This window comes from Phyllobates terribilis, unplaced genomic scaffold (genome assembly GCF_046119375.1).
Source record: "Phyllobates terribilis strain yellow unplaced genomic scaffold, ASM4611937v1 Scaffold_11__3_contigs__length_659146591, whole genome shotgun sequence".
Lineage (NCBI taxonomy): Eukaryota > Metazoa > Chordata > Amphibia > Anura > Dendrobatidae > Phyllobates > Phyllobates terribilis.
The window spans coordinates 608,719,270-608,745,099 of record NW_027362771.1 but is presented as its reverse complement, the minus strand read 5'-3'; the positions used below and the strand labels follow the sequence as shown (position 1 = coordinate 608,745,099).

General features: G+C 45.5%; 1 non-coding gene across 1 annotated transcript; it reads left to right on the top strand.

Annotated features, from left to right (window-relative positions):
* Positions 1-1,892: 1,892 nt before the first annotated feature.
* Positions 1,893-1,974, top strand: TRNAL-AAG (transfer RNA leucine (anticodon AAG)). Its single transcript has one exon. It is a non-coding gene; the product is annotated as a tRNA-Leu (tRNA).
* The last annotated feature ends 23,856 nt before the right edge of the window (positions 1,975-25,830 follow it).

Here is a 25,830-nt window from a genome sequence, read left to right as displayed (position 1 = left end):
TGCTGCTTCTGCTGCTTTCCAGTAAGTCTCCCTAGTGATGGATTCATAGCTACACTGCTCTGCACTGCTGTATAATGTCTTCCTTGCTGCTGCTTCTGATTATCTGGTACGTACAGGCAGGGTTGTAGGAATGCTTCATGTTTGAGTGTCCTGTATATCGCATATAATAGCAAGTAATCTATACAACCTAATTCAGTGATATCTAAAAATTATCCGATGAGCCAACAGAGGAAAGATTAGTAAAATATATACATACAAGTCATATGTTTTGTAAAATGTTGCCCCATAGTCAATGTACAAACAAATCCCTGATGACTACGTTGCTCATGCATAATAACATTTGTATTTTTGTCTAATTGGATATACAATGATTTCTGCAACTTATATCATGAGCTAATTTCTGATTTAAATAAGTGTGAACATCTGTATGAGGTAGCGTGGCCGAACAGTCAAAGGCACTGGATTAAGAGTCCAATATTTCTGGAGGCGTGGGTTCAAATCCCACCACTGCCATTATTTATTTTTGTCTAATTTTTACCAAAAATTAGGAAGCGTTTGACGAAGCAAAGGTGATTGACAATTTAGGAGGCAGAGATCATGGTATCCTATCATTTTGTACTACATATGGAGGAAAAAATGCGAAAACTGAGATTTTAAGAATGGACTGTAGAGAGGCAGTTTTTGACGGACTCAGTAAAAGGGAAGTAAAGGTAGGATGTTCTAAAGGAAAGAAATGTCCAGGAAGGATGGGAGATTTTGGTAAATTAAATTCTCACTGCACAATCAGTAACAATCCCTAAAGATAGGAAGAATGGAAAGCATTTATGGAGACAAGGATGGCTGAATACTGAACTTAAAAGCTTGCTAAAAAGGAAAAAAGAAATGAATATCAAAGGGAAAGAAGGGTTCATATCTAAAGAAGAATATAATTCTGTCTGCAGGGAAAGCTGGGCTAGCGTTAGAAGAGCTAAAGCCAGTAATGAAGTGAGGCTTGCAAGAGAGACCAAAAGCAATAAGAAAGTATTTTGGAAGTAAGTTAAAAGTTAAAGAAAAGCCAAAGATGCTATAGGATTTTTAAAGGATGAAAAGGGTAAAGTGGTCAATAATGATGTTGAGAAGACTGAACTTTTATATACCTATTTTGCTTCTGTGTTCTCTAAGAAAGCAGTTGTAACATCAAGTGATCTTCACTGTGCTGTAGAAGAAAAGTAGCATGTGTACAAGTCATACGTATGAATATTGCATATGAGTGGTCATGTTGGCTTTAGGCACCAGAATTAATTACTTAATTTACCATCTATGTTACATCCATGTCAGTTCAATCAATCATCAACCATTCTCAAAATTTTCCAAAATCAATCTTGGTCAAAAGAAGTCTAACTGCTAGCTCATATCCCTGCTGCCTTTTTAGGGTTATCAATACAGGATGAGCAGAGTGATTAGCAAACATAAACAGAGCCATGCTGCTTCTGCTGCTTTCCAGTAAGTCACCCTAGTGATGAACTCATAGCTACATTGCTCTGCACTGTTGTATAATGTCTTCCTTGCTGCTGCTTCTGATTATCTGTTACGTACAAGCAGGGGTGTAGGAATCCTTCATGTTTGAGAGTCCTGTATATGGGAGATCATAGCAAGTAATCTATACCACCTAATTCAGGGATATCTTAAAATTAGCGGATGAGCCAACAGAGGAAAGATTAGTAAAATATCTGCATACAAGTTATATGTTTTGTAAAATGGTGCCCCAGAGTCAATGTACAAACAAATCCCTGATAACTACGTTGCTCATGCATAATAACATTTGTATTTTTGTCTAATTAGATATACAAGGTTTTCTGACACTTATATCATTAGCAAATTTCTGTTTTAAATAAGTTTGAACGTCTGTATGAGGCAGCGTGGCCGAGTGGTCTAAGGCGCTGGATTAAGGCTCCAGTTTCTCTGGAGGTGTGTGTTCAAATCCCACCGCTGCCGTTATTTATTTGGATCTAATTTCTACCAAAAATTAGGAAACAGTTGAGGAAGTAAAGGTGATTGAGAAATTAGGAGGCAGTGATCATGCTATCCTAAAATTTTGAACTACAAAAGGAGCAAAAGCTGCGAAAACTGAGATTTTAAGATTGGTTTGTCGAAAGGCAGTTTTTAATGGACTCAGTAAAAAGGAAGGAAAGGTAGGATGTTCTAAAGAAAAGAAATGTCCAGTAAGGATGAAAATTTTGCTAAATTAAATTCTCACTGCACAATCAGTAACAATCCTGAAAAGAAGGAAGAATGGAAAGCATTTATGGAGACCAGGATAGCAAAATACTGAACTTAAAAACTTGCTAAAAAGGAACAAATAAATGAATATCAGATGGAAAGAAGGGTTCATATCTAAAGAAGAATATAATGCTGTCTGCAGGGAAAGCTGGGCCAGTGTTAGAAGAGCTAAAGCCAGTAATGAAGTGAGGCTTGCAAGAGAGACCAAAAGCAATAAGAAAGAATTTTGGATGTAAGTCAAATGTAAAAGAAAAGCCAAAGATGCTATATGGTTTTTAAAGGATGAAAAGGGTAAAGTGGTCAATAATGATGTTGAGAAGACTGAACTTTTAAATTCCTATTTTGCTTCTGTGTTCTCTAAGAAAGCAAATGTAACATCAAGTGATCTTCACTGTACTGTAGAAGTAAAAAGTAGAGATGAGCGTTGTTCGACTCGAACTGTTCGCCAATCTCAAATTCAAGCTGTTTTGGGCGGTGTTCGAGCCGTTCGGCGAACACGAACGATTTGAAAAAAATTCGGCTGTCCTAGGCTATGTTCGATAACTGTTCGTGCACCAAAATCATAACTGGATTTTTTCTCAGTAATGATGAAAATTAATGTTAATGCGCAGTTTAAGTGTACAGTGGGGAGGTGGGAGGGGCAGGGGATGGATATCTGCAGGAATAATGCAAATCTATATATTTTTTTCTCTTTCCCGCATTTACAGTGGGGAGGTGCAATCTGTCAGCCTATCAGCAGCACACACATGGAGCGAAGTGATTTTTTTCACACAAGCAAGGGCATGTGTCATTGGCAGTGTATGTCACATGTCCTTGCCCTATAAGACCCAGCAATTTTCCCCGTCGCCACCATTTTCTCACTGCTGCAGCTGCGTGTTAGACGGCACTGCTGTTGCTGTGTGCGCTATACCATGTTAATTTCAAGCCAATTTTCGCACAAATCTACAGATAGCTAGGGAGTAGGAAATAGCTGTGATTGTAGTGCTTTTAAGGAATAGGTTACAGCATTTCCTATGACTTTTATCAGGCAGGTCTGTGCTCTGAAATAGATAGGTTGGGAGTAAAGACTAATTGTAATTGCAGTCCTTTTCCTGGCTAAGTTACATCAGTTCCTATCAGTTTTTGCCAGGCAGGTCTGTGCCAGTGCTGTGCAAGTTTTTTTCACAGCATTTGGCTAAATCTAGCAAAGCAAATCCTTTTTGGCCTATTGCAGAGTGTGTTAGTCAGTGGAGTAGCCTATCTGTTTTGCAAGCTACACTACCTGTGTATAGAATACCAATTTTTTCACTGCACCTAGTGAAGTAAAACGTTTTGGGCATAGCGTCAGTGTATTAGTCCATCTATACTGACCTCCATCAGGTTGCAAATTGAATATAATTTTTTCTGCATCTAGCTCTGAAAAACTATTTGGGCTTCTAGCAGTATTTGGGACTTGTTCTATTAGTCCATCTATACTGACCTCCATCAGGTTGCAAATTGAATATAATTTTTTTCTGCATCTAGCTCTGAAAATATATATGGGCTTCTAGCAGTGCGTGGGACTTGTTCTATTAGTCCATCTATACTGACCTCCATCAGGTTGCAAATTAAAAATAATTTTTATCTGCATCTAGCTCTGAAAAAATATATGGGCTTCTAGCATTGTGTGGGACTTGGTCTATTAGTCCATCTATACTGACCTCCATCAGGTTGCAAATTGAATATAATTTTTTTCTGCATCTAGCTCTGAAAAAATATTTGGGCTTCTAGCAGTGTGTGGGACTTGGTCTATTAGTCCATCTATACTGACCTCCATCAGGTTGCAAATTGAATATAATTTTTTTCTGCATCTAGCTCTGAAAACATATTTGGGCTTCTAGAAGTGTGTGGGACTTGGTCTATTAGTCCATCTATACTGATCTCCATCAGGTTGCAAATTGAATATAATTTTTTTCTGCATCTAACCTAGCCAATAGTTTTGACCTAATACCACAGTTTGGCCACTCAGCTCTGCTCGGTTCCCATCCATTGTTTTTTTGTGCAAACAACTCCAGAGTTGTGAATTAGTTAACCACCAAAATAAGTGGAAAAAGGCCTGCTGCTGGTGGAAAGGGGAATAGGCATGTTGGGAAGGGGAAAAAAGGTTGTGTCCGTTGGGTAGGTGTTAAAGCAACAGTAACATCTGCAGAAGAAAGACCATCTTCCAGCCAAACTAAAATGTCTACTTCTTTTAGCGGACAATGTGATAAGATCCCATTCTTACAACCATGCCAATCGCTACAAATTCCAGATGAGGCACAAAAACAGCAGGTGCTTCAACAGATATCAAGTGCTCCTTTAAGTGGGCTCTCTTCCACATCAACTTCAACATCGCAAATACTCCAGTCCTCAGAGGTGTCACCCCAATCGCACTTGCTTCCTCACAGCTCCCAAATCTCCAGCTGCCCGTCTGAGTATGAGGTAGAACAGATGGTTGAGTCTGCAGAGCTGTTTACTCATACTATAGCCTGGGAATCAGAGGTCGGCTCCAGCGCTTATGTGAATCCAGACGAGGAAATTATCTGCACTGATGCCCAGAATCTTCATGAGTCGGATCCAGGACCAGCCGCAGAAGGTTCTGACCATAATGTAGACCCTCATTCCCAAAGTGTAACTCCTGTTAGTGGAGACAATGAGGAAGACGATGATGAGACTCAAATACCTGATTGGAGCGACAACCATAGTTTTTTGTCAGGGCAGGAACAGGTTGGCTCTGAGGACTACGGGTGTGATAACACACAGGGTGATGATGATGAGGTTGGAGATCCCACTTACTGTCAACCCACAGTCAGCCAAGAGATGAGGTCAGCAGAGGAGGTGGAGGAGAATGCTAGTGATGACGAGGTCAGGTTGCGCCTTCCTGGACAGAGATGTAGTACTGGAAGCACGTCGACAACTGCATCCTCAAACACAACTATGCCTCTCAACATAAGTCGTGGTGGCTCTTCAGGTCGCATGGGTGCTAAGCCTTGCATAGCCTGGGCATTTTTTCAGATCGATAAAGATGAACCAACTCGTGTTATCTGTAACATTTGTCAGCAAAAGCTAAGTAGAGGCCAAAAATTAAATAGTTTGAGTACTTCATGCATGAACCGGCACATGGACATGAAGCATAAGTTGCAGTGGGAAGCTCACTGTGCTACAATGCGGCCTAGCCGGCCGGGCCAGCCACCGTCTGCCACATCTTGTGCATCTGCGTCGTCTTCATCCTCTGTGACTGGGGGGACAGCAGTCACACCTGTTTTGGGACGCAGACTTGCCACCTCTTTACCCGCAACAGCCACCGTGATTGGCAGGTCATCATTTTCTTTGGAGGTGGTAGAGCCAGCTGGTGTAGAGCGCTGTCTGACATCGATAGCACCACCTTTGGATCAAGGCAACCTAACATGTCCGCCTGCATCTTCCTCACAGACCGGCAGTTTGCCGGGGACACCCTTATCAACCCCGTCTAAGCACAACAGCCAGCCCTCGGTCCCTCAGATGTGGACAAGTAAAAGAGCATTTCCTCCTAGCCTTGAGAAAGCTAAGAGGTTGAATTACACCATCTGCAAGCTCTTGGCTACAGAAATGCTGCATTTCCGCCTGGTGGACACAGAGGATTTTTGAGACCTTATGTCCGTCGCAATGCCCCAGTGCCAGATGCCCAGTCGGCACTACTTCTCAAAGAAAGGTGTGCCTGCGCTCCACCAGCATGTCGCACACAACATCACCGCTTCTTTGAGAAACTCTGTGTGTGACAGGGTGCATTTCACCACAGACACTTGGACGAGTAGGCATGGACAGGGGCGTTACATGTCACTGACTGGGCACTAGGTAACAAGTGCCCACAGGACAAGGGGCTGCTGTCCAAGTCTTGCCGTCCCCACGAGTTGTGCGTCAATCCTCTTTATCTCAAAGTTCCTCCACTGCTTCTGCCTCCTCAACCTCCTCTCGGTCCTCCACCTGCACCCAAAGCCTGTCTGGTCAGGCCACAAGCTTTCTAACTGTGCAGAAGTTATCCTGCACACCTCCTTACTATGCTGGCAGTAGGGCACAACGTCATCAGGCGGTTTTTACTTTGAAATGTCTGGGAAATGTGAGTCACACAGCTGAGGAGTTGTGGTCAGCTCTGGAGAACCAATTTCTTGAATGGTTTTCTCCAATGGACCTGAAACCAGGGAAGTCCGTGTGTGACAATGTTGCAAACCTGGGTGTGGCCCTTCGCCGGGGCAATGTCACACACGTGACTTGTATAGCTCACGTGTTGAACCTGGGTGTCTAGCAATTTTTAGCCCACTATCCCGTACTAGATGGCCTTCTGCAGAGGGCACGGTCACTGTGTGCTCACTTCCGCTGTTTGCATCCCGCAGCTCAGCGACCTACATCTCTACAGAAGTCGTTGGGCCGGCCACTTCACCGGCTAAAATGCGATGTGCCTACCTGGTGGAATTCAACTCTGCACATGTTGCAGCGACTGTGGCAGCACCGACAAGCCCTGCTGCAATACGTTCTGACATATAGCCTGGGCCAACAAGATTCAGAGGTGGGGCAAATCACGCTGGAGGAGTGGTCTCAGATCAGGGACCTATGCACCCTTCTGCACAGTTTTGAAATGGCGACGTTGATGTTTAGTGCTGACGATGCCATTATCAGCATGACTATTCCGGTGATTTACATGCTGGAGCACATGTTAAACAGAATTCGGAGTCAGGTGGTGGCACAAGAGGAGGTGGAGGAAGTATAGGAGGAGGAGTTGTATGCGGAAGGGCTAACATCTGCAAGGTCCAGACCGTCGGCAGCACCAAGGCGGCAGGCATGTGAGGGTGGGGGAGATGGTTTTACCAGGGTGCATGGTAGCAGCCAAACTAGTGAGGAAGGTGCAGGAGCCCAGGAAGAAGTGGAGGACGAACTGATGGAAGACTCATCAGATGAGGGAGACCTTGATCACATTTCTGTTGTGCGAGGTTGGGGGAAGAGGACAGAGGAAGGAAGCATGATTGTTACCTCGCCATCAACACAACAGGGACTTGGTGCTCCTGGATGCGCAAGACACATGAGTGCCTTCTTGCTGCACTACCTGCAACATGACCCTCGAATTGTGAGAATTAGAAATAATCCTGACTACTGGGTTGCCACACTGTTAGATCCCCGGTACAAAAGTAAATTTGCAGAAATTATTCCTGCCATAGAAAGGGATGCACGCATGCAGGAATATCAGCAGAAACTGTTGCAGAATCTTACATGTGCTTTTCCACAAAACACCAGTGGTGCACGTAGTGAGTCTCACAGTTCCAACTTGCCAACTGTGGGACCGTCCGTCGAGTGTTCAGCACTCAAACCATAACAGAAACACAGTATCTGCTGGTAACATCAATTTTGCGGAATCATTTCACCACTTTTTTAGCCCATCCTTTGCAAGGCCACAGGAGACAAGAAGTCTGACACATAGTCAACGCCTAGAGACAATGGTACAGGAGTATCTCCAAGTAAACATTGCAGCCATGACTGTGTCACTGGACCCTTGCTCTTTTTGGGCTTCCAATCTGGATAATTGGCTGGAGCTAGCCACTTACGCCTTGGAGATCTTGTCATGCCCCGCAGCCAGCGCTCTGTCTGAACGTGTGTTCAGTGCTGCTGGTGGTGTGCTGACAGATAAGCGCACGTGGCTCTCCACTGATAATGTAGACAGACTCACGTTTATAAAGATGAACAAATCATGGATCCGAAATGACTTTTCTACCCCTGTGTCACCCTGGGGAGAGTAAAAGCTTGATGATTGGTTAAAATCACCTCACCAACCGTTTTAAGCTTTCAAATTACTACTCATGTTTATCTGTATCTTGGCTGGAAAATAATTTGGGCTTTGTAGCAGTGTGAAGTACTGATTCTATTAGGCCATCTATACTAAGCTTCACCAGATTTAAAATTACTAATCATGTTCATCTGTATCTTGGCTGGAAAATAATTTGGGCTTTGTAGCAGTGTGCAGCACTGATTCTATTAGGCCATCTATACTAAGCTCAACCAGATTTAAAATTACTAATCATGTTTATCTGTATCTTGGCTGGAAAATAAATTGGGCTTTGTAGCAGTGTGCAGTACTGATTCTATTATGCCATCTATACTAAGCTCCACCAGCTTTCAAATTAATAATAATTTTTAGCTGCATCTAGCCCGGAAAATAATTTTGGGGCTCCGAGATGCGCAAGACACATAAGTGCCTTTTTGCTACACTATCTGCAACATGACCCTCAGATTGTCAGAATTTGAAGTAATCCTGACTACTGGGTTGCCACACTCTTAGATCCCCCTCACTCTTTGATATACCTTTTCATTTTAATAAAGACCAAAAAAATGGTCATTTTTGAAATTATAAGCATTAGCAGGTTATTAGAAACTGAAATCAAACAGTTTTCAACTCAAGACTTTATTCTAGGTGATGTTACATTTGCACATAGGACACCTTGTTCGAAAGGAGCTTCTGAACTCTCTCGTCCATTGAATTTGTCAGGTTTTGGATGGTTTCTGCTTCAATTGTTTTGCATGAGGACAGAATACCCTCCCAGAGCTGTTGCTTAGAAGTGAACTGCCTCCCGCCATCATAGACACTCCTTTAGATGATGCTCCAGAGGCTCTGAATGGGGTAGAGGTCAGGGGAGCATGGGGGTAACACCATAAGTTTGTCCCCTTTTATGCCCATATCAGCCAGAGATGCAGATGTTTTATGTGCAGCATGAGACGGTGCATTATCATGCATGAAAATGATCTTGCTGTGGAATACACGGTTCTTCTTCTTGAACCATGGCAGGAAGTGCTGTTTGAGAAACTCCACATACATTATGGAGTTCATCTTTACCCCTTCAGGGATCCTAAAGGGGCCGACAATCTCTCTCCCCATGAATCCAGCCCTAAACATTACTCCATCTCCTCCTTGGTGGCGATGTAGCCGTGTTTGCGTGGGGTGTCCATCAACCAGCCATCCTCCACTCCATCCATCTGGACCATCGAGCGTTGCACGGCACTCATTTGTGAACAAAACAGTTTTGAAATCAGTCTTCATGTAATGTGTGGCCCACTGGAGCCATTTCTGCTTGTGTGCAGTGGATAGACAAGGTCGACAGGATGGCGTACGCACAGCTGCAATCCTCGTAAGGACCCTGCATCTTGTTGTTCGCGGGACGTTGGAGGCACCAGCAGCTTCAAAAACTTGTCTGCTGCTATGACAAGGCATTTTTTCCGCTGCTCTTTTAACCTGACGTAATTGCCTGTAGGAAAGAGTCCTCAATTTGCCCTTATCAGCACGCACACGTGTATACTGTGAATCAGCTACATACTTCGTGATTGCCAAGACACTTCATCCTGATCATCGCACAATGTTGATTGTAGTCATGCCTTGACCTAAACACTCCACAATTTGTTGCTTCTCAGCAGCCAACACATCTTTTTTCTTACCCATTTTGGCAGAAAATGTAGGCTGCTGAATAATGTGGGACAGCCTTCTTAAGTAGTCTTGTCTTTCATTGGACACACCTGCCAAACTAATTAGCACAGGTGTCTGCAATTGCTTACAGTGATATAAAGAGCCCTGACCCACATCACCATCAATGAGTTTAACTGACAAACAAACAATTTCTTCCCTTATCACTCCTAAACACTTTTTGCATAATAATTTGGAACACAGTGTACATGTGCTTTTCCACAAATCACCAGTGGTTCACGTAGTGAATCTTACAGTTCTAGCTTGCCAACCATGGTCTGTATGGAGTTGTTCAATAAAGGGCCCAAAATTAAGATAACGTAGATGGGAGAGGTCTCTATGAATAGGAATTCCTAAGTATTTGATACCCTGTGAGGGCCAGGCAAAGGGAAAGTCAGACTGGATGGAATCCTGTATGGATTTGGGGAGGGAGACATTGAGGGCCTCAGACTTTGCTGCATTGATTTTAAAATTTGACCATGTAACAAAGTGATCTATTTCAGCCATAACAGCAGGGATGGATATATGTGATTGAGTGATATATACTAGGACATCATCAGCAAATAGAGAGCACTTGTACTCGGTGCCTCCCACCTCAATCCACCTAATATTGGGGTTATGGCGAATTGATGAGAGCAGGTGCTCCATCACTAGGATGTATAAGAGAGGGGACAGAGGACATCCCTGCCTTGTCCCATTGGTGATAATGAAGGTGATGAAAATGTTCTGACGCGCGCCCCCTGGGCCTTGGGATACCCGGAGCTGGACCCTTTTTGGTGGATGCTGGTGGTTGTAGTCTCCGTGGTGGCGACCCGGTTCCGTGGCTCAGGGCGGTCAAACCAGTGGAGGAACTATTTATGTGGTTTTGATGTTTAAATGTCCAACTACGCCACCCGTGAATTGCGGTCAGAGTGAACCGCCGCTGCAGGGCAGACCGCTGAGGCTGGTGTTGTGGGTGCAGCAGAGCGTAGCATAACTCCCCACGGGAGGAGTATAGCCTCAGGGCAGTGTATGCGGAGGATGGGGGTGATGGTGCAGGGCAGCAGCAGTAACGACACGCAGTCAGTGATTCAGTCCAGGGCCTTTACTCACAGTTCTTATTATCCAGACCACTTCTGCAGGTAACGGCTACCCACGTCGTACTGTGCTCACCTGGTGAGGGGCTCAGACAACTCAAAGATAACTTTGGAGCGCTTCACAGGACCCCCTTTGTGTGTCCTTTGTCTGGCCTTTTTTACCAACCCTTCTGTCCGGCTGCCTCAGGCTTCCTCTTCGTAAACTTGGCGCCAGTTTCCCTGACCCTATGTGGTGCCTTCCTAGCGGGTGTAGCGAGGGGCTGCGCTACATAAAATGTCACAGCCTCTGGTTTATAGCTGAGGATTGTTTCCCGCTTCCACTAGTTTCGGGGACCGGTCTCCCCCTTTGGCCTGACCCCTCCACACAGGTGGATTCGGGCGTGCGGTGGCGACTCGCCCTTCCGCACCCCTGGGATCCCTTCGTTCCTCGTTCCTGGAGCCTCTCCGCTCCTCTTCCTTCCTTCTCCCTCTTCCAGGCCTGGGCCTTTGTTACTATGCCCGCCTCCAGAGCAGAGCTCATGCAGAGCACCTGCTCCCTGTCACTTCTGCTCAGACCACTCTGCACTGAACTAAGATGTTGCCCACCTTTTATACTCCCTTCTCAGTGCACCCAGGAACTGATTCCTCCCTGCTCCTGCACTACAGGGTTCCCCTTCCTCAGTGTTCCCTCCCCCCACTCCAGCCAGGGACAGGGACTGTCATGCCCATCTCAGGGGCATATTGGTCCCCTGCCCCACGGCAATGTGGTGTAATGCATGCAAGTGTCGGGTCCTGATCCACACTCGATCCTTACCTGAGAGTGAGATATCACACCTCTGGGTGAGGTGCAATACCTCTGTAGCAACCGAGCCCTCAGGGTGCTAAAGTTCCATTTATCTTCAGCCTAGTTGACGTATTGCGATACAGGGCCGTTATTTTGGCTATAAAAGGGTCCCCTAGACCCCTACCCCAAGGTTTTTAAGAGAATAATATATGGCGTGCCAGGAGACTCTATGGAATGCTTTCTCAGCATCCAACGAGAGTATCTAATTACAAATTTTTAACTGCATCTAGCCCAGGAAATACTTTGTGCCTAGTAGCAGTGTCTGCTAGTCAGCGGATTATCCCGGATGTTAAGCAAGCTACACCACCTGTAGTTTGGACACTTAATTTTTTCAAAGGAAATGCTTCGGGACCACGGGATACTCAGTGAAGAGCATCAGGAGGCACCCCAAGGCATATGGGCTGGGACTGGTGGTAGGATGCCTTGCGGTGAACAGCCAAGTTAGATCCTTATAAAAGCTTTTTAACTGCAGCAGCTTTAGTGGACGCTACTGGAGCTGGAATTACGCGGCTGCTGGCATGAGACTTGCCCTCCGATAGATAATCCTTGTAAAAGGATTTAAAGTGTATTCAATCAAATTAGAGAGACAATTTAAATTAAAAAACTTAGAGCTGCCTCCACCACAGGGGGGGCTCGCTCGACCTACCAGCAGACAGGCACCAGTATTGGGAGAGGGGGCTGGCCATCAGGGTCCACCGCGGCTCTGGCACAAACCCGGCGACATGTAGGTGACAGGGGCAGGAACGGACTGGCCATGTCGGCTTCTCACTTTTTGGATTCTTCTGGATTCTCTGGAGGCGTGGGTTCAAATCTCACCGCTGCCGTTATTTGTTGTAAACGGTTGAGGAAGTAAGCGGGATTGAGAACTTAGGAGGAGGCGGTCTTGCTATCCTATCATTTTGAACTACAAAAGGTGGAAAACCTGCGAAAATGGAGATTTTAAGATTGGACTGTAGAAAGGCAGTTTTTAATGGACTCAGTAAAAAGGAAGGAAAGGTAGGATTTTCTAAAGGAAAGAAATGTCAAGGAAGGATGGTAGATTTTACTAAATTAAATTCTCACTGCACATTCAGTAACTATCCTGAAAAGAAGGAAGAATGGAAATCATTTATGGAGACCAGGATGGCTGAATACTGAACTTAAATGCTTGCTAAAAAGGAACAAAGAAATGAATATCAAATGGAAAGAAGGGTTCATATCTTAAGAAGAATATAATGCTTTCTGCAGGGAAAGCTGGGCTAGCGTTAGAAGAGCTAAAGCCAGTAATGAAGTGAGGCTTGCAAGAGAGACCAAAAGCAATAAGAAAGGATTTTGGAAGTAAGTCAAAAGTTAAAGAAAATCCAAAGATGCTATAGGATTTTTACAGGATGAAAAGGGTAAAGTGGTCAATAATGATGTTGAGAAGACTGAACTTTTAAATTCCTATTTTACTTCTGTGTTCTCTAAGAAAGCAAATGTAACATCAAGTGATCTTCACTGTGCTGTAGAAGAAAAGGAACATGTGAACAAGTCATACGTATGAATACTGAATATGAGTGGTTATGGTGGCATTAGACACCAGAATTAATTACATAACAAACCATCTATGTTACATCCATGTCAGTTCAATCAATGATTAACCATTCTCAAAATTTGCCAAAATCATTCTTGGTCAAAAGAAGTCTAACTGCTAGCTCATATCCCTGCTGCCTTTTTATTGTTATCAATACCTGATGAGCAAAGTGCTTAGCAAACATAAACAGAGCCATGCTGCTTCTGCTGCTTTCCAGTAAGTCACCCTAGTGATGGATTCACAGATACACTGCTCTGCACTGCTGTATAATGTCTTCCTTGCTGCTGCTTCTGATTACCTGTTACATACAGGCAGCGATGTAGGAATCTTTTATGTTTGAGTGTCCTGTATATGGGAGATCATAGCAAGTAATCTATACCACCTAATTCAGTGATATCTAAAAATTAGCGGATGAGCCAACAGAGGAAAGATTAGTAAAGTATCTGGATACAAGTCATATGTTTTGTAAAATGGTGCCCCAGAGTCAATGTACAAACAAATCCCTGATAATTACGTTGCTGTTGCATAATAACATTTGTCTTTTTGTCTTATTGGATATAAAATATTTTCTGCAACTTATATCAAAAGCAAACTTCTGATAAAAATAACTTTGAACATTTGTATGAGGTAGCATGGCCGAGCGGTCTATGGTGTGGGATTTGGACTCCAGTCTCTCTGGAGGCAGGGGTTCAAATCCCACTGCTGCCATTATTTGTTTGGATCTAATTTTTACAAAAAATTAGGAAACGGTTGAGGAAGTAAAGGGGATTGAGAACTTAGGTAGCAGCGATCATGCTATCCTATAATTTTGTACTACAAAAGGAGGAAAACTTGCGAAAAATGAGATTTTAAGATTGGACTGTAGAAAGGCAGTTTTTAATGGACTCAGTAAAAAGGAAGGGAAGATAGGATGTTCTAAAGGAAAGAAATGTCCAGGAAGGATGGGAGATTTTGCTAAATTAAATTCTCACTGCACAATCAGTAACAATCCCGAAAAGAAGGAAGAATGGAAAGCATTTATGGAGACCAGGATGGCTGAATACTGAACTTAAAAGCTTGCTAAAAAGGAACAAAGAAATGAATATCAAATGGAAAGAAGGGTTCATATCTAAAGAAGAATATAATGCTGTCTGCAGGGAAAGCTGGGCTAGCGTTAGAAGAGCTAAAGCCAGTAATGAAGTGAGGCTAGCAAGAGAGACCAAAAGCAATAAGAAAGGATTTTGGAAGTAAGTCAAAAGTTAAAGAAAAGCCAAAGATGCTATAGGATTTTTAAAGGATGAAAAGGGTGAAGTGGTCAATAATGATGTTGAGAAGACTGAACTTTTAAATTCCTATTTTGCTACTTTGTTCTCTAAGAAAGCAAATGTAACATCAAGTGATCTTCACTGTGCTGTAGAAGAAAAGGAACATGTGAACAAGTCATACGTATGAATACTGCATATGACTGGTCATGTAGGCTTTTTTATTCATCAGAATTAATTACATCGTTTACCATCTACTGTATGTTACATCCATGTCAGTTGAATCAATGATCAACCATTCTCAAAATTTGACAAAATCAATCTTGGTCAAAACAAGTCAAACTGCTAGCTCATATCCCTGCTGCCTTTTTAGGGCTATGAATACAGGATGAGCAGAGAGATTAGCAAATATATATAGAGCCAGGCTGCTTCTGCTGCTTTCCAGTAAGTCACCCTAGTTTTGAATTCATAGCTACACTGCTCTGCACTGCTGTATAATGTCTAGAGTTGAGCGGTGTTCGAAACGAACTGTTCGCTAATTTCAAATTCGAGCTGTTTTGGGCGGTGTTCGAGCCATTCGACGAACCCGAACGATTTGAAAAAAATCCGGCTGTTCGAGGTTATGCTCGATAACTGTTTGTGCACCAAAATCATAACTGGATTTTTTCACAGTAATGCTGATAATCAATGTTAAAACACAGTTTGAGTGGAGGGGCATGGGATGGAACTCTGCATAAATAATGAAGATCTCCATTTTTTTTTCTCTTTCCCGCATTTACAGTGGGGAGGTGCAGTTTGTCAGCCTATCAGCAGCGCACACACGGAGCGAAGTGCTTTTTTTCACACAAGCAAGGTCATGTATCATTGGCTGTGTATGTCACATATCCTTACCCTATAAGACCCAGCCATTTTCCCCGTCGCCACCATTTTCTCACTGCTGCAGTTGAGTGTTAGACATCACTGCTGCTGCTGTTAACTCTATATTGTGTAACTGTGAATTGCAAGCGAATTTTCTCCTAAATAGAAAGAAAGGTTTATGGAGTAGGGACTAGTCTGTAATTGCAGCCCTTTTGAGGGCTAGGTTACAGCAGTTCCTAGCACTTTTAGCAGGCAGGTCTGTGCTCTTAAATAGACAGATATGTTGTGAGTAGTGACTAGTTGGAATTGCAGCCCTTTTGAGGGCTATGTTACATCAGTTCCTATCACTTTTATAAGGCACGTCTGTTTTAGTGCTGTGCAAGTGCTTTTCACAGCATTTGGCTAAATCTAGCTAAGCAAATCCTTTTGGGCCTCTTGCAGTGTGTGTTAGTCAGTGGAGTAGCCTATCTGTGCTGCAAGCTACACCACCTGTGTATGTAATACAAATTTTGTACTGCACCTAGCCAAGTAAAACCTTTTGGGCATATTAGCAGTGTGTGTTAGTCAGTGGAGTAGCCTATCTGTGTTGAAAGCTACAGCACCTGTGTATGTAATACAGTTTTTTTTACTGCACCCAGCCAAGTAAAGCCTTTTGGGCATATTAGCAGTGTGTGGTACTCATTCTATTAGGACATCTATACTAAGCTCCACCAGCTTTCAAATTACTAAAAATTTTTAGCTGCATCTTGCCTGTAAAATAATTTTGGGCATATTAGCAGTGTGTGGTACTCATTCTATTAGGCCATCTATACTAAGCCCCACCAGCTTTCAAATTACTAATAATTTTTAGCTGCATCTTGCCTGTAAAATAATTTTGGGCATATTAGCAGTGTGTGGTACTCATTCTATTAGACCATCTATACTAAGCTCCACCAGCTGTCAAATTAATAATAATTTTTAGCTGCATCTTACCTGTAAAATAATTTTGGGCATATTAGCAGTGTGTGGTACTCATTCTATTAGGCCATCTATACTAAGCTCCACCAGCTTTCAAATTACTAAAAATTTTTTGCTGCAACTTGCCTGGAAAATAATTTTGGGCATATCAGCAGTGTGTGGTACTCATTCTATTAGGCCATCTATACTAAGCTCCACCAGCTTTCAAATTAGTAATAACTTTTAGCTGCATCTTGCCTGGAAATAATTTTGGGCATATTAACAGTGTGTGGTACTCATTCTATTAGGCCATCTATACTAAGCTCCACCAGCTTTCACATTACTAATAATTTTTAGCTGCATCTTGCCTGGAAAATAATTTTAGGCATAGTAGCAGTGCTTGGTACTCATTGTATTAGGCCATCTATACCAAGCTCCCCCAGCTTTGAAATTAATAATAATTTTTAGCTTCATGTAGCCCGGAAAATAATTTTGGGCATAGTAGCAGTGTGTGGAACTCATTGTATTAGGCCATCTATACCAAGCTCCAACAGCTATGAAATTAATAATAATTTTTAGCTGCATCTAGCCCGGAAATTAATTTTTCTTCCCAATAGTGGCAACAATAGAAATATGGGGTAAGCGCCTGGCTAACAAAAATATACGCTTCATAACAAAAAACACCAGCCTAGCGCACTGCATTAATAGGATGGCATGATCGTCTCTCCCAGTGCTAGGCCTACTACGCCGGCTAGCATTCCTGTGCCTAAAACACAATGTATGGGTCCGCGCTAGCCACAATGCTGAGGGGTCTAACGCTGCTGCTAACGCTTTATTACAATTCAATAGGCAGATTTTCACAGAGCTCCTCCCCAACGCCCACCCATCGGGCAACAGTTGCCCACCCTCCCTATGTGATCTAGTGGCGAATAGTTGATGCCATTAATCAGAGAGTCAGTTGCCCCGTTGACGTGGCAAGCATACGGTAAGGCATGGGAAGAGTGGACATGACTAGTATCAGGTAGACAGGTTGACCAATGTGAACAAGCCAGATTACAAGTCAACATAGAATTTCTCCACAAGCTAATGATGAGGGGCATATCAGTGGCATCAACGCAGCAGTGTCTGACCGGAGTAGCATTTCACTTTCAACTACTGAATTGGGGAGATGTGACAAAGAGATTCATCATCAGACAATCCATAAAAGGGTGAAAAGGGATCAGCCAAGTCAGGATTATAGACGTCCCGTCCCGTGTCACTAAAACTAATTTATCACATCATATCCCTAACACCATTAACATGACACTCACAATTTGAAGGAACACTACTGTCTACTGCATTTGCGATTGCCTTCTTCGGGGCGCTATGCATAAGCGAATTAGTTCCTCAATCGAAAATTACCACCAGTGGAGGCTTATTATACCAGGACGTAGCCATAGCCAATAATGCAATATGTCTACGCATACGCAAATCGAATACGGTTCCAGCAGGCAGGGGCACTTGGGTACTTCTACAACCCACAAACGGTACACTGAGTCGGGTAACAATAGTAAAAACATATATAACCATCAGATCACAAAGTAATTTCTTCCTATCGCGCATTGATGGAACGCTATTATCAAGATACCACTTCCAAGCATAATTTAATAAATGCTTAACATCGGCAGGGAACCACCCCAAAGATTACGGGACACACTCATTCCGCATAGGCGCGGCCACGGAAGCACCAAGAGCAGGACTGTCAGAAACGGAAGTTCAGAGGATAGGGAGATGGCGATCCATGTGTTTGTCGAGATACATAAGACCGGACTTGTTATCCTAACGTGGTTTGTTTCTTTTACAGGTGACGCTAAGCTAACAGTGTGGGTGATAGGCCACTCGTATATATATCGGGCAGAAAAAAGGGCGAAAGTCCGTCCAGGTGGGAGGAAATTAGAGTTTCATAACACATATTTCACCTGGAGAGGTATTAGAGGCCTGCTATGGCCACAGGTACTAATGGAGGTAATCAAGGTAGGCAGAGAGGCAAGAGGTCCGGTTATCTTAGTTATACAGGCCGGGGGAAACGACCTTGGTCATCACAAGAGCTCATAACTAATGGCAATAATGAAACTAGACACTGAGCGCTTCAGAGAATTTTTCACAAAACTAACTATAGCATGGTCAGAGATTGTGCCGATAGCGGTATGGCAAGGTGCGCGAGACATCACGGCCATCAAACGGACAAGGTGGGTAATAAATATTCAGATGGCAAAATTTAGAAGAGACAGAGGTGGTGTAGTGATACAACACCGACAACTGGAAGGAGATAAAGCAGGCCTCACACGGCCCGACGGTGTTCACTAATTGGATATTGGACTGGACATATTCCTGTCAGGACTCCAGGACGGAGTGGAACAAGCATTAAGAGTGATGGATGGGGGTCAGAGTCCTGCATACGAGTACGCAGGATCCTCTTTGGCCTGAAAATAGAAAGGACATGTTACACTTGTTGGCCCTATTGCTGTTGTGGAGACCCAGGGCATGCTGCAACAAGCTGAATTATTTTAGAAATAAAATGCCTTTCCAATGGAATGAGTATAAAGAGTTAATAAAGCTGTGACCGATCCTCACCCATCCAGTTTTAAGAGTTACATGATTGTATTGTCAAGGAAAGGGGGGCGATAGGGGAGCTGAGCGTCTGGGTGTGGTTGGGGGTCCCCAGAGTCTGCCTAGGCTAGATGCAGTTAAAAATTCTTATTAGATACACAGGCGTTGCAGCTTGCTTGGCAGCTGGGCTACTGCGCCCAAAGTATTGCCTGGGCTAAATGCAGTTAAAAATTCTTATTAGATACACAGGCTGTGCAGCTTGCTTCACAGCTGAGCTACTACGCCCAAAGTATTGCCTAGGCTAGATGCAGTTAAAAATTGTAGGCTGACTAGCAGACACTGAAGCTTTGGAGCAGACCTCTGAGTAAACAGCTCTTCAAACTCAACCATCTGTGTTGCCCCAAGCCATAGTGTATGTAGTTTCTTACTGTTAAAAGAGGGGGGGGCGACCCAACCCACCTGGAATTGACGATGCCAACATCACGTAAAACACAGCAAGGGGACTCCGAAAAGAGTCTCCATTTTTTCAAAAAATTGTGGCACAGACACCACTTAAGTGGCATCAATTGCCCCAGAGTTGCTTAAAATGGTTGGTGAGGTGATTTTACCAAATCCTCAAGCTTTTATTCTCCCCGGGATGACACAGGGGTAGAAAAGTCCTTGCAGATCCATGATTTGTTCATCTTTATGAACGTGAGTCTGTCTACATTCTCAGTGGACAGCCGCGTGCGCTTATCTGTCAGCACACCACCAGCAGCGCTGAACACACGTTCAGAGAGAATGCTGGCTGTAGGGCGTGACAAGATCTCCAAGGCGTGAGTGGCGAGCTCTGAACATTTTTCCAGATTGGAATCCAAAAATGAGCAAGGGGCCAGTGACACAGTCATGGCTTCGATGTTCACTTGGAGATACTCCTGTACCATCCTCTCTAGGCGTTGACTATGTGTCAGACTTCTTGTCTCCTGTGGCCTTGCAAAGGATGGTCTAAAAAAGTGGTGAAACTATTCCACAAAATTGATGTTACCAGCAGATATTGTGTTACTGTTACGGTTTGAGTGAGGAAAACTCGACAGTCCCACTTTTGGCATGTTAAAACTGTGAGATTCACTACGTGCGCCACTGGTGTTTTGTGGAAAAGCACATGTAAGATTCTGCAACAGCCTCTGCTGATACTCCTGCATGCGTGAATCCCTTTCTATGGCAGGAATTATTTCGGCAAATTTACTTTTGTACCGGGGAACTAAGAGTGTGGCAACCCAGTAGTCGGGATTGCTTCGAATTCTGACAATCCGAGGGTCATTTTGCAGGTAGTGCAGCATGAAGACACTCAAGTGTCTTGCGCATCCAGGATTACCTAGTCCTTGTTGTGTTGGTTTCGAGGTAAGAATCATGCTTCCTTCCTCTGCCCTCTCCCCCCAACCTCGCACAACAGAAATGTGATCAAGGTCTCCCTCATCTGATGAGTCTTCCATGCCCATCGCCAGTTCGTCCTCCACTTCTTCCTCGGCTCCTGCACCTTCCTCAACAGTTTGGCTGCTACCATGCGCCCTGGTTAATCTGTCTCCCCCACCCTCCCATGCCTGCTGCCTTGGTTCTGCCGACCGTCTGGACCTTGGACATGTTATCCCTTCTGCATACGACTCCTCCTCTATTTCATGTACTGCAGGCCAAAGTCGACACCAGTCTCACTAAGAAGGTAGCCACATAGGACCCAGGGGACAGAACATACGTCGCCCGCCAAGGCCCGAGGATACCGGATAGAAGTGTCACTGGGTGTGAGGTGCAGGGAGAAGGCCAGAGAAAGGACACACAGAAGGGAGTCCTGCTAAGTACTCCGGAGCTATCTGGGGGTGGACTGAGCCCCTCACTGAGTACGCACAGCACGACGGGGGAGATTGCTCAGGTACCTGTAATCTGGACTGCAACATCTGTGAGTAAAGATCTTGGGACTACATCACACGGACTCTGTGTTCATTACCGACTTCCTGCATTACAACCACCATCATCCACCCACACTGCCCTGAAGCTACACTCTTCCTGTGGGAGTAATAATACCATTGCTGCAGAGGACTGTTCTGCAGCAGCGGCCCCTTTGGCCGCACTCCACAGGTGGCGTAGTCGGACATTATAAAACCCATATATACAAATTACCCTTGGATTGACCGCCCTGGGTCACGGACCGGGTCACCGCCAGAGTGACTACAACCCCCAGAGTCTACCGGCCCGGCTCTGGGTACCCCACGGCCATGGGGGCACGTCAACTTCATAGGTCCCTGATCTGAGACCACTCCTGCAGCGTGATTTGCCCCACCTCTGGATCTCGTTGGCCCAGGCTATACGTCAGAATGTATTGCACCAGGGCTTGTCGGTGCTGCCACAGTCGCTGCAACATGTGCAGAGTTAAATTCCACCGTGTCCGGCACATCGCATTTCAGCCATGAACTGGCAGGCCCAACGACTTCTGTAGAGATGTAAGTCGTTGAGCTGCGGGATGCGAACGGCGTAAGTGAGCACACAGTGACTGTGCCCTCTGCAGAAAGCCATCTAGTCCGGCATAGTGGGCTAAAAATTGCTGGACAACCAGGCTCAACACATTTGCCATACAAGGCACGTGTGTGACATTGCCCCGGCGAAGGGACACACCCAGGTTTGCAGTATTGTCGCACACGGCCTTCCCTGGTTGCAGGTCCAGTGGAGACTCCTCAGCTGTGTGACTCACATTTCCCAGACATTTCAAAGTAAACACCGCCTGATGCCGTTGAGCCCTGCTGCCAGCATAGTAAGGAGGTGTGCAGGATTCCTTCTGCGCAGTTAGAAAGCGGATGGCTTTACCAGACAGGCTTTGGGTGCAGGTGGAGGACCGAGAGGAGGTTGAGGAGGCAGAAGCAGTGGAGGAACTTCTAGATAAAGAGGATTGACGTACAACTCGTGAGGACGGCAAGACTTGGACAGCAGCCCCTTGTCCTGCTGTCACCAAAGTTACCCAGTGCCCAGTCAGCGACATGTAACGCCCCTGTCCATGCCTACTTGTCCAAGTGTCTGTGGTGAAATGCTCCCTGTCACACACAGAGTTTCTCAAAGAGTCGGAGATGTTGTGTGCGACATGCTGGTGTAGCGCAGGTACACCTTTCTTTGAGAAGTAGTGCCGACTGGGCATCTGGTACTGGGGCACTGCGACGGACATAAGGTCTCGAAAATCCTCTGTGTCCACCAAGCGGAAAGGCAGCATTTCTCTTGCCAACAGCTTGCAGATGGTGAAATTTAAACTCTTGGCTTTGTCATGGCTAGGAGGAAATGGTCTCTTAGTTGTCCACATCTGAGGGACCGAGGGCTGGCTGTTGTGCTTAGACGGGGATGAGTAGGGTGTCCCTGGCAATCTGCCGGTCTGTGAGGAAGATGCAGTCAGAAAAGTTAGGTTGCCTTGATCCACAGGTGGTGCTCTCGATGTCGGAGAGCGCTCAACACCAGCTGGTGTTTTCACTTCCAAATGAAATGATGACCTGCCAATCACACTGGCTGTTGCGGGTAAAAAGGTGGCAGATCTGTGTCCAAAAACATGTGTGACTGCTGTCCCCCCAGTCACAGAGGATGAAGAGGCCGCAAATGCACAAGATGGGACCGACGGTGGTTGGCCCGGCCCGCTAGGACGCATTGTAGCACAGTGAGCTTCCCACTGCAACTTATGCTTCATATCCATGTGACGGTTCATGCATGAAGTACTCAATCTATGGATTTTTTGGCCTCTACTTAGCTTTTGGAGACAAATATTACATATAACACGAGTTGGGTCATCCTTATCGATCTAAAGAAATGCCCAGGCTATGCAAGGCTTAGAGCCCATGTGACCTGAAGAGCCAATACGACTTGTGGTCAGAGGCAGAGTTTTGGTTGAGAATGCAGTTGTTGACGTTCTTCCAGTACTCCGTCTCTGTCCTGGAAGGCGCAACCTAACCTTGTCATCAATAGCATCTGTGATGCCCAGCTGCGCTAGGTATCACAGATCCTAGAAGAGTGCATTGATGGAATCCTCCACAAGAGGCCCCCATAAACATTCACACATCTCCACCTTCCACCTCAGACCAGCAGAGGGAGCCCGTTAGGGATATAAATAGGAAAGGTAGAGCTAGGCAGTTCAGTTCCTCTGAAGAGTTCCTGCAGTAGAGAAGCCAAAGAGAGGTCAGTCTGCAGTGGAGCTCAGTCTAGTCTAGAGTACTCAGTTAAAAGTTCAGCAGTGGAGCACGAGGCTCCTGCTAGCTCGATTCAGGGAGCCCAGTTAAAGCTTAAGGTGTGCCGGCGCCATAAGATTGGTGAAGCGCGGCAAGCTGCCGTTAGTGTGTATAGCCTAGTGAGGGCCCAAGTAGGCTGAAGGCGAGTGGAGAGTTAGTATATAGGGGGCGGAGAAGCTTAACCAGCTCACCCCGAAGCATTTACCGGACACCGGATCCGAGCTAACCGGGATCTCTATGACCCAGTAAGGCATAACCGGAATCCCTGGAGAACTAAAAGCCCCAGGATCGCTAAGGTGCTGATACGTAACAGAGCCAGGTGACGCTTAGGCCCCGCATACTGGGAGAGTGAACTCCAAGACAAGGCCCTACCACAAGGTCATCCAGTGCAGGACAGAAACAAAGCTAGGCCTAGCTCCAGGCAGGTCAGAAACTTACCATGCAGAGGCAAGAAAAAGGAGGCCCTACACCCGCTCATTGGGGAGGATCCTGATATGCACCCTTCACCCTACAGTGCTCTGGGATGTGCCTGAATTTCCACCAGTAAAAGGTACTGAAGTGACTACCGTGTTCGTTCCCGTTCTTGCTCTGACCCAGCTGGGTCTCACCTGTCCTGCATTCCCCCTACATACGCTGCCCTGAGGCCTAGCTCCATCTGTGGGGAGCTATACCATCGAGCTGCCTTATCACCGACCTCAGTGGACTGCTGCAGCGCTGGTGGTTCTCACCTGATACCACAGGTGGCGTCACGAACTCTTATAAAATTAACTATTATCCACCCTTTTAAAGAGTGACCCCAGGGTACGGGCCCGGGAGCCAACCACCGTGACATCCCCAAGGCCAGGCAAAGACCCGGGTACCGAGTCATCCCCATTCCCTGGTCTAGTCACATCCTCCACCTCCTCTGCTGACCTCATCAACTGGCTGACTGTGGGTTGACAGTAATTGGGATCTCCAACCTCATCATCATCACCCTGTGTGTTCTCACACCCGTCGTCATCAGAGCCAACCTCTTCCTGCCCTGACCGAAAAGTCAAGTTGTCGCTCCAATCAATTATTTGAGTCTCATCATCGTCTTCATCATTGTACCCACCAACAGGAATTACAGTTTGGGAACGAGGGTCTACATTATGCTCAGAACCTTCTTCATCTGGTCCTGGATCCGACTCATAAAGATTCTGGGCATCAGTGCAGATCATTTCCTCGTCTGGATTAACAGAAGCTCTTGAGCAGACCTCCATTTCCCAGGCTATAGTATGAGTAAACAGTTGTGCAGACTCAACCATCTGTGTTACCCCATACTCAGATGGGCAGCTGGAGACTTGGGAGCTGTGAGGAAGCAAGTGCGATTGGGGTGACACCTCTGAGGACTGGAGTATTTGTGATGTTGAAGTTAAGGTGGAGGAGAGCCCACTTGAAGGAGCACTTGATATCCGTTGAAGCACCTGCTATTTTTGTGCCTCATCTGGAATTTGTAGCGATGGGCATATATCTGTAAGAAAGGGATCGTATCACATTGTCCAGCAAAAGAAGTAGACATCTTAGTTTGGCTTGAAGATGGTCTTTCTTCTGCAGATGTTACGCCCCCCACCGCAGGGGGGCTCGACCCACCAGCGGACAGGCACCAGTATTGGGAGAGGGGGACTGGCCGTCAGGGTCCACCACGGCTCTGGCATAAACCCGGCGACACAGATGTCGCACGGGCTGGAACGGACTGGCCGTGTCGGCTTCGCACTCGAGCGTAGTCCCTCTGCCCGCTCGCGCCCGTAACCTCAAAGGGATGCGCAAGCGGCTTTTCTTCCCAGGGCTGTTCCCCGCCCAGCAGGAACATGGGGGAGCTCAGGTCGGCCTTCCAATGTACTCCCTTACCTCCCTCGCCCTCTTTCCTTCTTCCCTTCTCCATCTAACCCCTCGGCTCTGTGGTGTCCGCTCTCCCTCCAGCTCTCTCCTCCTCACAGGTGGTCTACCACTTGTATTCACACTGTGGTGAATCTTTCTGGCCCAGGTATAAGAAGTTGTTGAGGTACTGGATAATATGTGCCACCTTAGAAACGTCCATTACAACACATTCGAGGAAGCAACTAAACGCATCAAATAGTGAGCAGGATCTGGAGCATCCCATGGGCAAACAGCGATCTATATACCCAGAAGCAGCCCAATAGGTGGACACTATTCGGAGGCACAGGTAGTAAGTAACTGTAATGCCGAATCAATGTCTGTTTTGGCCATTTGGGTGACCCTTCCCAACATCTTGATCCACCTGATTGCCTTGTCAAAGGATGTACAGTATATACTACTGTACTTGGTTCCACGTCGATGTTGTCGTTTACTAACCTGCCCCTTGGATATGACAAATGGTGGATTAGTCCGAATGTATTGGTTTCCGTTTTTGGCACAACTCACAAAAGGAATACCACTACGTCTTGTAAGGAAAGTGTTCTGAATTGAACCGCCATTCTACCTAATGATATTTATTTTTTTAATTTTCTTGTCACGACGTCTGGGTGTTGGTAGGCTGATTTTAGATTTTTTCTCCAGCCTTTCTTTATTTTAGAAGGGCATGACATGCCTATATCTGTGTCTCCCCCTCCTTTTACTCCTCCACCTCTTTTCTTTTCGCATGACTATATGCACTTGTTGAAACATACCTGGCGGCGTACTTGCATAGTGTACCATCTCCCACCATGCAAGATCGCAATCTCAGCCTTCAGTCCAGTTTGTAATTCGCGTTCCTGTTCTTGCTGTGGATATGCTCTGGTCTGACTGTTTACGGCGGTGGCCCGGTTATTTCCTGCT